This window comes from Paroedura picta, chromosome 1 (assembly GCF_049243985.1).
Source record: "Paroedura picta isolate Pp20150507F chromosome 1, Ppicta_v3.0, whole genome shotgun sequence".
Classification (NCBI taxonomy): Eukaryota; Metazoa; Chordata; class Lepidosauria; order Squamata; family Gekkonidae; genus Paroedura; species Paroedura picta.
Genome location: NC_135369.1, coordinates 30,631,105 through 30,643,499, shown reverse-complemented (window position 1 = coordinate 30,643,499; position 12,395 = coordinate 30,631,105). Strand labels below are relative to the sequence as shown.

General features: G+C 44.6%; 1 protein-coding gene across 5 annotated transcripts in view; it reads left to right on the top strand.

Annotated features, from left to right (window-relative positions):
* KIF13B (kinesin family member 13B) overlaps positions 1–12,395 on the top strand; it is a 173,148-nt gene that overhangs the window by 140,493 nt on the left and 20,260 nt on the right. The window lies entirely within an intron of this gene.

Genomic DNA, 12,395 nt, shown 5'->3' with positions numbered 1-12,395 from the left:
TACTTGATGGTACGTATAATACTGATGATGTAGATCGTTTTCCTACCAGCTCAAGGATCTTTAGCTAGAGGCCGCCCCAAGGGCTTCCCAGCACGACCTCTACTCCAAAGGGGAGCTTCCCCTCCATAGCATCACTGAAAAGAGCCTATCCAGTTGTAGCTACATACTGCGCTTCACATATTTCCATGGAGGAGGTGGTAGAAATATGGAGCAGAATGTGAAAAAAGGATGAAATGTGCACGGGGGAAGCAATCTGCTCCCTCTATTTAGGGGATACCTTTTTCTGTTAGATTTAAAGCATTGTTGAAGAAGGGTGCCATCAATTAAAGATTTCTAACAAAGCAAAACAGTAGTTCAGTAGGGAGGGACCAACTTGACTCCTACCTTTCACCGTGAAAAGCTCCCAGCCACTCAGAGAACCCCAGCACACACCTCATAAAAAATGCTTGAACAGCCTTGCTGGATCAAATGAGTGATCCACCAAGTCCACTGTCCTGTTTAATGCAGTGGTCACCAGATGCCTGCAGGAGGGCTATGGGCAGGGCATGGAGACCAAGGAACTACAATATCGGAGCTACAATATCGCTAAGCTTTGTCTTGCAGAGTTTGCAAATCTGCCAAGACCTTTTAACCTTCCATGAACTCTGTTTGCTTCAAGTGACTTTCATCTTGGACAGCTAGTTGAACCAGTTACAGAGAAAAAGTCGATTAATTGCTTTTAATAGAGGCTAAAAATTGTGATCGGCCTTATTATCTTGCTTTACCAGGTTGCTTTCATATGTACCTCCAGATTCTTATTTAGTTAGATAATATCACATGATGATGCTTGCTAATCAGCCTCTTGTAGGTTCCTTAAACCCCAGCCACCCACAAACAAATAAAATGGAGGACATAAGCTTTGAATAAAGGGTTGGTAGCGTGTTCTGACTGAGCAGTAATATCAGGGCTCTCTCAGCCTCACCTACCTCACAGGGTGTCTGCTGTGGGGAAAGGGAAGGAAAGGCGATTTTAAGGCTCTTTGAAACTCCTGGTAGAGAAAAGTGGCATATAAGAATCTTCTTTTCCTTCTCCTCCTCCTCCTCTTTGTGTTTCCTAAAACTGAATAGACCAAAGCTATACTTATTTGTGAGGTAAATAGAGACCACTTTTTGTTAGGTTTTTGACTTGACAGACAAGACCCGGATGGAGATGAGGAGCACAGAATTATTTAACAGAAATAAAATATTAAATAAGGAAATGCTATGGATGGATGGCTTCAATATATGAAGTGAAACCGTCTCTCATGCAATGTAAATAAGCCCTGAAGGGAGATTTGATTCCCCTTTCTCTGGGCAAGTTACCTCAGCAGGTTCAAGGCTGCTCTTTTCTCTCACAGAGCACCTCTTCACAAAACCTACACACACCAGTTAGGAATAATTGATATAATGAAGGATATTAAGGATTGTTAAAGTATTAAAATCCTGAAAGTTAGCGGAGTGTAATGCAGCGGGAGGCAGAATGCATGTGGAGTGAAAACAATAAACAAAAAAAGACACGTTCACAAACGTGGTACTTAATACTACATACTTAGAGGTAAAGCTAAGGTTCCTATTCTAGTCGAAAAGCTGGATGGAGAGAGATGCTTGAGGCATCTCTCTGCCATCATGTTGCTGGCTGGAGAGATGGAGGAGAAAGAGGACGGAGACTGGGGAAACAGGAAATTACCCTCTAGGGACAGGTCAGTGAGATCAAAGGTGAGCGGTCAGTGTCCCTGTCTATTGTTTCTTGTTTACAGCCCCAACAAGTCAGGAGACATCGCACAGAGAGCTGTTTTCCAATATATAAGAGGGCTATTTGTCATGTTAAAATAAGCTTTCTTCCTAAGCTGAACTCAAAACCCTGACCTAAAATCAAAATAAAACCTTGGCTAAACTGAGTTCCTTTCCAGAGTCACAAAATCCCTGCCAGAAAATAAATTCTTCCCCCAACCTTCAAAGATGGAGGTCCTGGGGCTGGGCAGGAAAGGTCCAAGTGAGGAAGTGTGCCTACCCAATCTGGATGGAGTGCAGCTAACAGTGGCCCACTCCACCAGGAACCTGGGAGTGATACTTGATGCCTCCCTCTCTATGGAGGCTCAGATCACAACGGTACCACGACTGGCATTTTACCACCTTCACCAAGCCAAACTACTAGCGCCTTACTTGTCCCCAGAACACCTAGCTACAGTGATCCACAGTAGCGGCGGCGCGTCCCGCCTTACGGTTTCTAAATTATGGTCTCCTAGGTATAAATATAAATATAAATTAAGCTGAGGCTGGTGCACCCCCAGCCATCCAGTGGAGCTCCATGGGCTCTGATAGGCTGCCTAAGGAGGAATAGGCTGCCTAAGGAGGTGGTGAGCTCCCCCTCACCGGCAGTCTTCAAGCAAAGGTTGGATACACACTTTTCTTGGATGCTTTAGGATGCTTTGGGCTGATCCTGCATTGAGCAGGGGGTTGGACTAGATGGCCTGTATGGCCACTTCCAATTCTGTGATTCTGATTGGCTGAATATCCCTTGGATTTGCTTGAAGCCAAAATCAAAAGGAATTTTGGTTCTGAACCCTGGAGAAGAGGCAGGACTTGTAAGGTTGGTTGCCAGATACTCCTACCTCTTAATCAAATTGATGATGGTAGAAAACACCTGTCACGTTCCCACCAAGTCTTGGCCACCCCATAGGGTTTTCAAGGCAAGAGATTAACACAGGTGGCTTGCGATTGTCTGCCACTGCATAGCAACCCTGTACTTTTGTGGTGGCATCAGAATCCACCAAATCAAGGGAATGTGTACTCCAAATTGCTAAATCCGGAGTTAAAGGATAAGTTAAAGTTAGTCAGGCTGGGAAGATCCCAAGTTCAGCCCCCAGCAACTCGTTACAAGATCTGGCGGTAGGTGATGTGAAAGACCTTTGACAGAACCTGCTGCCAGTCTGAGGAGACAATACTGATCCTGAATACTGGCCCAAGTAGCCTGATTCAGTGTAAGATAGTTTCATATATTCATATCCATAAATCCCTGTCTTGAATGCATCTCAATGTGGAGAATTGGTTAGGTCATGCATATTCACTAACAAGTTGGCGGAAGTGTAATTTTAATCATTGTAGCAGAATGCCAGCTATAAAATGGAGCTGTAAAAGGACAATGTGATACTTGCGTGGCACTTGCCAAGAAATTTTATTACCACAAAAGGAAGCGATGGCTTTCCTTATAGTACCAGACGCCTGCCTTGGTCAGCTGTTGTGCTGTTGCTGGGATGTGCTTGGGTGTTGTAAAAACCCATGATTGCTTGCTAGAAAGCAAATAAAAAAGGAATTCAGGCTGAGTTTTTTTTTTTTAAGAGAGAGAGGGAACTCTGAGAAGATATAAGGAAATGTAAAACGGCACAGGCTTTTTGAGATACATTTGTACTTATGAAGCTATAAATACGAGGAAGCGCAAACCAGCACACAACTTTAAGTAATTGCTTTTATTTAGTTGGCTTCAACATAAAGGGAGGTTGCTAGCAAAGGTTTGCCATGGAAATTTACAGGCAAGTGGTAAACCATTGGAGCTGCTTCACCACGTCAGCTCATTGATCTATCTAGCAAATATTGTTTAAGTGGCAGAAGATTTCAAGAGATGCTGGCAAACTAAGGTCTATCCTGATGCCTGCATTGTCCCCAGAGATTAAACCCGAGACTTCCAGCACACAAACCGTTTGCTCTGCCTCTGTGCCCTAACCCCTCCCTGGAGTTTTCTAGCTGTATTCCAGGAAACCACAGTGGGAGGCAGCAGGTATGCTAGGGTCCTCAGAATTTTATTAGCGGTTCATCAGTAAGAACAGTAATGAAAAAGCTTGTTTACCCCATCTCATCTTTCCCTTACAATTGAGGATCACAAAAGAGTATTGGTTAAACTGTTGCTGGGTGTGGGGTTAATGATGAAGCCCAGTATGTGTCACCCTAAAACTTGCCCCCAAATCTTCTTCCACATTCATGGGTTCTTTAGCTAATATTTTGCATTTCTTCAGGTGACACAAATGTAGTTCCCTGAAAGCCGACATTTTTGAAAATCATGTTTTAAAGCTGATAGTGCTGAACTGGATCAAAAAAATTATATAAACTCTTGTCTATTTGTGTTGTTTTTAATAGGGTTCAAGAAGTGACCTAATGTCCACGGAGAGTGCTCAGTCTTTCTGCCTTTGGTTGAGGCAATAAAGAATTTAGCAGGCCTGAAAGCATTAATTTAGAGTTAAATCCAGTTAATTGATCGGAACAGCAACTTAATTGATCAGAATGATAGCAGATAGGAAAGGGGGATTTTAAAAAACCACAGCTGTCCCTTCTACAACAGTGTTCAGTGCTATTTATAAATTATCTTGGTCCTGAGTTCTGTGAGCACTCAGAATAGGCCTACCTAACTCCTGTGTGACCTCATCTTTCACAGCAACCAGATAAGCAGATAAGAGAAGCTGAGCAAGGTTTCCAGAGGCTAGGAATTGTGTCCTCTGTATCTTTTTGATGTTGTGACTACCAAAAGCAATGTAAAATTTGAAAAAAAAATAAGCAAAAGGGCTTATGAAATGTTCCAGCCATACGATTCCACTTTTTTTTGTAGAATTGTAAAATATACTGTTTTTAATTATTTGGAATGTCGAGGGCATAGCTTTATTATTCATACTAGTAAAAAAGCCCATTGTATGAAGAAGACAATGGGCGCTAGCAGGTGGGGACCAGAGCGAGCGGCAGGCGAGGGACAGAGCGAGGGACAGGCTACCTGAAAGAGGAGGCGGGCGGCGGCTCCTCGGCGTCTCGTAGTTTTTGCCGAGGAGCACCCGGTGTGGTGCGCTGGGCTGCGGCGGCTCCTCTGCATTTTTTTGTTCTTCTGCGGCTTTCCCGGCGGCTCCATTGTGTTCTGGGGCCATGAGGGCAGGGAGCCGCCAGCAGCAGCGCTGTGCGCGGCTGCCGGGGCTCCCAGGGCGCCGGCTTGAAGCGGCGACAGGCTCCTCCAGGGTTTTTTTTTTTCTGCTGCCTCTCGTGGGCGCGCCGGCTTGGAGCTGCAAAAGGCTCCTACAGGGTTAATTTTTTTCTGCTGCTTGGAGTTGCGAAAGGCTCCTACAGGGTTTTTTTTTCTGCTGCTTGGAGCTGCGAAAGGCTCCTAAAGGTTTTTTTTTTCTGCTGCTTGGAGCTGCGAAAGGCTCCTACAGGGTTTGTTTTTTTGTCTGCTAGCTCTCGTGGGCGTGCCGGCTTGGAGCTGCGAATGGCTCCTACAGGGTTTTTTTTCCCTGCTGCTTGGAGCTGCGAAAGGCTCCTACAGGGTTAATTTTTTTCTTCTGCTTGGAGCTGCGAAAGGCTCCTACAGGTTTTTTTTTTTTTTCTGCTAGCTCTCGTGGGTGTGCCGGCTTGGAGCTCCTACAGGGTTTTTTTTTTCTGCTGCTTGGAGCTGGGAAAGGCTCCTACAGGGTTTTTTTTTCTGCTGCTTGGAGCTGCGAAAGGCTCCTACAGGGTTAATTTTTTTCTGCTGCTTGGAGCTGCGAAAGGCTCCTACAGGGTTTTTTTTTCTGCTGCTTGGAGCTGCGAAAGGCTCCTACAGGGTTTTTTTTCTGCTGCTTGGAGCTGCGAAAGGCTCCTACAGGGTTAATTTTTTTCTGCTGCCTCTCGTGGGCGTGCCGGCTTGGAGCTCCTACAGGGTTTTTTTTTCTGCTGCTTGGAGCTGCGAAAGGCTCCTACAGGGTTAATTTTTTTCTGCTGCCTCTCGTCGCGCTAGCGGCGAAAGGCTCCTCCGGGGGTGTTTTTTTTTTCTCTGCAGCTTCTCGGCGGCTGAGTCTTGTGTTGTGTTTGCGGCGGGGGCTTCCTTGGGGGCCGGCCTGACGCGGCGAGAGACGCTTCGCGCCTCTCACCGCGTCAGGCCGGGAGCAACTGCGAGCCGCGCTGAGCGCGGCTCGCAGTTGCTGGGGCTGGGAATCGGAGGGACCAATCGGCAGGCGCTTTGCGCCTGCCGTTTGGTCCCTCCGGTTGTCTGTCATGAGGAAGGGTCCAATCCGGACCCTTCCTCATCCCGGACACATCCCGCCCCAGAACCCCTTACTGTTTTATTTAGTCCGTGGCGCCCGCGGCGCCACGGGCGGTGTACAGATAGTGCCATCAGTGTGCATGGTGCTTTACCTGGGTCCAGGAATATAAGCTGACACAAGGGAGACCCAGGAAGTGGAAGCAAGGGGGTAACCAGGAGAAGAATTATGCAGTCATCCCAGTTAAACATGTGTAGGCTTCCTTTTGCTGCCAGTGGAAGGGTGCGAAAGGAGATCTGTATACACTAACTACTCTGAACTCTTTGGAGTATCATCAGCATACAGATAGCAGTGAAAGCCATGAGACTAATGATGTTCAGGGATTGTGGAGAGAAAACAGAAAGGAGCCCCAACTGATAGATGGGGGAGATCACTCCCTCCCTCTCATAGATACACACGTGTAATTGAATGAGTGGTTACTTGTGTAGGAAGAGGACCATCAGAGAACAGGGTCCCACAATCATAGTTTGTTATTTGAATCACACTAGAAAGAGCAATCAACCGTGTCAGAAACAGCAATGAGGTTGAGAAGTTGAGGACTCTGAGGCCTTGAGGTGTGGCTGTGAGGCAATAAAATGGTGATTTTTGTAATGGCTGTTCTGTTGATCTAAAAGGTTTGCTTCTCACACTCTTCAACATCTTATGGAGTTTCTGTGGAGTAAAGGCATTACTGTGAGGAGCTGGAGGGAGCTGAGACTTCAGGAGTAAGCAGTATTTCCTGTTGCAGGCAAAAGGAAGAAAGGAAATCAGATGATAGGGGGGAAGGGATAGGTCAAGATATAGTGTTTTGAGAAAGGGGGGAAACAGTGGCAGGTTTGAAGGCCGTAGAAAGAGAAAAATGATGTAGCAGACATGGGGACCTGGGCTCAAACTGCCACTCTCTGAATGACTTTGAACCAGTCACGCTCTCTCTGCCTTACTCTCCTCTCAGGGTTTCTGTTGTGAGGTTGAAGTGGAAAGAGAGCTCCTTAGAGGAAAAGAGTGCTAATGTGTCCGATAAAGAAGGCAAGATCGAAAATGTGGTAAAAAGAGGAGGCAGTGGTGGGAAAGGCAGCAACTAGAAACTGGGAGAGGATCGGATCAAGGAGATGTGGTTATGGGTGCTCTTGCCTTCTGTAGTAAACTGGGGTGACTATAGGGAAGGGCCTTCTCTATTATGCTGCTTCAGAATGGGAGTCCCCACCCTACATGCATTTTCCTGGCATTAAGTGTTGAGCAGAGGGAGGTTATGTAGGGTGGGCCTCAGCAGGGCATCCAAGATGGGGAAAATATGCTAAAGGTTAGAAGAAGTTTTGTGGAGATTCCTAGAGTTGCTTCGCTGGGTAGATGACAAAAGAGGATGTATTCAGTTCTTTTTTGTGTGTGTGGTGCCAAAAACTGATAACATCTTCTCTTTTTGCAAGGAATCTCATATCCTTTTTTGGTGTTCCATTTGTCACTCACTGATTTCTGAGCTCCAGTGCTGATGGCCCTAGTGTCAACGAAACCTTTGACTTTAAAGAGTGAGTTTAAAAAAAAATAATCTTGGGATAAGAAAACCACAATTAATGAAGTCTGCTCTCGTATTCAAGAGCGTTTCTCAGAAGGTACATAAAATAATTGAAAGAACTTCCTGCTCTCTAATTAGTCAGATTGAATTAATTTGGCATAATAGGAATCTTCATGTAACTAGCAGATTGGCTTCCGATGAATCTACTTTATGTACCTAAAAGATGGATTTCTGATTAAGCTGTTTATGCGCTGCTTAAATTGAAGAAATCAAATTGTTGGACTGATGCTGCTGAATATTTCAATTGAGAGCGCTGTGTGGATGGTGGAGCACCTGCCTTTTTAACCCATCCGTTTTTCCCAGTAGTGCTGCATGCCTGGATCATGCATGCTTATCAAGGCAGATGTATTATTTTAACTTACTACCCTGAAGAGAAGGCTGAACATGCCCCTTCTTCCTACATTCTAAATTAACACCGATGGCTGGTGAGAACAGCATCTCACTCTTTCCCACCATCTGCAAGATGGTATAAACAGCATGAAGCCTTATGGATGTTCTATAGTCCTATCTAGATAAGCAGTGTCTACTGGCTGGCAGTGGTTCTTTCCAGGATATGGGGCAGAGACACAAATTTTCCTAACATCTGCTGCCCAGCAACCTTTAAATGGAAATGCCACCAATTAAATTTAGGATCTTTGGAATGTACTATGAATCCACAGGACCAAGTCAAGGATTTATCAGCATAGTCTGGTTCTCAATAACAGTGACACGGGAGAATGATGGGACCAGATTGTATGGGTTATCTTTGAAGGTTCAGTCCTGCCTAGCTAATCTGTGGGATTAGTTCTCCTTTGGTTCTGCCATCTCTGGCTGCTGGAATAAATTGCCAAAGATCCTCTTGGCTTTTCTTTCACCTAGAGATTTATCGAACGCAGATTCACCAAGAGAAAAATGTCTATGTGAAGCTCTATATACTGTGAGATTATCATTCCTTCTAGACCTACCTTTTTATTTATTTTCTTATTAATAAATGTCTGTTCTGCTTTTCTGTCAGTGCAGATCTCCAAGGTGACTTCCCAACTCTATTAAACAACCCTAATAAAACCCTAATAAAACCCAGCAGTTGTTCACTGGGAGAGGCAGTAGAAAAATCAATCAGATGTCAGCCAAAAGCATGGATGGGGAAAATGTCTTTAATTGCTGCCAGAGGACTTTAGAGAAGGCACCTGTTTGAACAATGCCAAGGAGGGAATTGCACTATGGGGGTGCCAGGCACAAAGAGGCCTCTTCACTGTGACCACCTGCCTGCCCTGCAAAAGTGAGGGCATACTCTGGCAGCATTTGTGCACGCATTAAGACACCATGGTTTCACTAGAACTTTTATTTTAGTTAGAATCATAGAATCATAGAGTTGGAAGGGGCCATACAGGCCATCTAGTCCAACCCTCTGCTCAACGCAGGATCAGCCCAAAGCATCCAAGAAAAGTGTGTATCCAACCTTTGCTTGAAGACTTCCAGTGAGGGGGAGCTCACCACCTCCTTAGGCAGCCTATTCCACTGCTGAACTACTCTGACTGTGAAATTTTTTTTCCTGATATCTAGCCTATATCGTTGTACTTGTAGTTTAAACCCATTACTGTGTGTCCTTTCCTCTGCAGCCAACGGGAACAGCATCCTGCCCTCCTCCAAATGACAACCTTTCAAATACTTAAAGAGGGCTATCATGTCCCCTCTCAACCTCCTTTTCTCCAGGCTGAACATTCCCAAGGCCCTCAACCTATCTTCATAGGGCTTGGTCCCTTGGCCCCAGATCATCCTCGTCGCTCTCCTCTGTACCCTTTCAATTTTATCTATGTCCTTCTTGAAGTGAGGCCTCCAGAACTGCACACAGTACTCCAGGTGTGGTCTGACTAGTGCCGTATACAGTGGGACTATGCCATCTTGTGATTTTGATGTGATGCCTCTGTTGATACAGCCCAAAATGGCATTTACCTTTTTTACCGCTGCATCACACTGCCTGCTCATGTTTAATTTACAATCCACAAGTAGTTATTTATTATTAGATTTTCATATCATCCTCCCATACGGCTTAGGACGGTTCAGTTGTTCTTGAAAACAAACTGGTAGCCTTTTGCCTACTGGCAAAACAAGATCCAGACCTAGAAGGCCCTGTTAGTCATCTGGCAGCTGTATTTTGCCCCAGTTGAGTTTTCTGAGCACTCTAAGGTTGCCCCATTGATAATGCACTGCAGTGATCTAAACTATTGTCTATTAGGACAGACACAAACTCTCCAAAGGCAGAGAAAAGTCCTACTTCCTGCAACCAGAGATCCTTTTACTTGGAGTTTCTACAGGCAAAGCATGCACTCTGCCTCTAAGCAGTTACCCTTCCCCATCTAAGATGTGCATCATTTCTTCCCCCATTCTAGACTTGCATCTGTGATTGTGGCAGACACTGTCTTCACGAGCCGTTGGGAGTGGCGGTGTAGAAATTGAAATATTAATTAATTAAATAAAATAAGGGTTAGAAACATGCTTTTTTAAGAATAGGAGAAGAAGATCTGAAGGCGAAGACTCTTAGGAAACTGAATTCAGTGTTCTTATTTTCACATAAGTTCTGATTTAGGCAGTATTGGTGATAAACTGATTTATTATAGCGGACATTTGGAACCGTTGTCGAATGCTTCATATGATGTATATGGCAGTGACAGTTTGTCAGTTTCATTGAATATATTGGGAGTAATACATAGTAATAATGGCTTTGACTGTAATGGGGTTTAGATAATATTAATGGTTTGTGTTTTTGAGTGGGATCGAAGATTATGTTTTTTTCCCCTATTAGCATATTACCAAATTGGCACTTTGCATCCTCAAAAGGTACCTTGAGATCAGCTTGCGTGTTTCTGAGTCCGAACATGGGTCTGTCTGGTTGTGGTTAGGTGTGCAGTAACAAAATGGGAGTGCGTCTGACAAATGTGCTGCTGCTGACCTTCTGACATTCAATTAGGAAACCTAAGCATGAAATTAATAGACTGCAGTTTAATGAAGCCTATCCAGATAAACAAAGTTTACTTGGCAGCACAAAAATGGTTACAGAGATTTGTGGGCTGTGAAGTAATCTGGCTAAAAGGGACTTCTCTGCTTCATCACAGTGAAAATGGTTTGGCATCTTGCAGCGTCCTGTTTTCTAAAAGATTTGATTTGGAAACCATTCATCCAGCACAGCTCTTACATATCGCCTTTGGTATCATGAGTGTGCTTAGTGATTTCAGCGGGAGCCTCCAGTTTCACCACCAAATGCATCTCATATTTCTGACATTCTTCTTTTAATAGTCTTTGAATATGTTTGATGTCTCTAAGGTAAAGGCAGTCTAGAACTTGCTAATGCAAATGCAGAACAATCCAAGCACAGGCAATTCACACTCTTCCTTCTCAGCAGAGTTTGAGAGGTATGAATGTAGGATCTCCATTAACATAAAACGTTAACATAAAATTGCCTGAGTCTTGGACTTCAGGTCTGCCTAGTTTCTAACTGCTTCTGAGAAACTAGCACATTAATGCAATGAGCATCCCTTATTGTTTCCATCAGCATCTAATATTCTGAGGTACTCTGTGAACCTGCTGGTTCAGTTTAGCTCAGTGGTTCTCAACCTGGGGGTCAAACGACCCCTTCAGAGGGGTCACGGCAGGGCAAGCAGCTTGGCCGGGGTGGGGTGGGGGGCGCCATCCACACAACAGCCTTGCAGGGTAGATCAAGATAGAGCGTTTGTCTGTCTGGAGCAGTAGAAAAGCACAGTGGAACAAGAGGCAGAACTGAACTGAGAAACCCGGGGAAAAACTATTTATATGCAATCATGAACAATGGATCTTCATGCCATTGGTCAGTTTAGGTTTAATTTCTATGAAAGAACACTCGCATAATTTTATGGTGGGGGGTCACCACAACATGAGGAACTGTATTAAAGGGTTGCGGCATTAGGAAGGTTGAGAACCACTGATTTAGCTGTCTGTCTGTGACATGTCCTGCCATAAATTCACAGAACCCTTTCTTTAAAGCCATCTAAGGTATAGAACACCGCTGTGTGTTAATGGCAGTAAATTCTACATCTTAACAAGAGAGGGTCCTTGTGGCAGACAGCACTTTAAAAGTAAGATTCCAAGTGCTGAAGTGACAGCAAACCAGTAAGTGAAGGGTTAATTCTTCCTTTAAGCAGAGTGCTGGAGTGACAGGCTGCTCCAAGCTCTCTGATTGGCCAGCAATCAGTGCTGTTTTTCACAGTCCTGCAAGGGAGGGCCTGGGAGGGCACTTTCATTTTCCTCTCCCTTGCTATTTTCTCTTTTCCTTCCTTACTTTCCTTTTGTGTTTGTTTTTTTTCACCCGCAGCTGTGTGTTCTCAACTGTGGGTATTTGTATCCATGTGTTGTGGATTTTGCTTCAGCTCTGCCTCTTATCAAACATTTGTTTCTATGCTTACCACCCAGCGAGGGTGTTCTCTTCCCCATCTGTTTTCTGTCAAAAGCAAAGTTATTTAATTGGCACTTTTAATAACTGCTGTTTTTTTCTTTCTGCCTCTCTTTTTGGGTTAAATTGGCTTGCAAAGGTAAAAAAAAACCCATTAAGATATCATCCTTTCAGAAGGAGCGGTTGGGGGAGGGGAAGCTAACTGGGCATTTTGTTAAGGAAACTGTTTAAATCCTTAGTCTCTGGGAGTCAGAAAGTCTTTGGGGGGACTTGAACTTCGGTGAACAAAAGAGAAGAGATGAAATGCTTGGACATTTTGAAGCAAGAGGCCAGTGGGAGAGAGGGATGGTACAAACAGCTGATAGATGGCCAAAGCA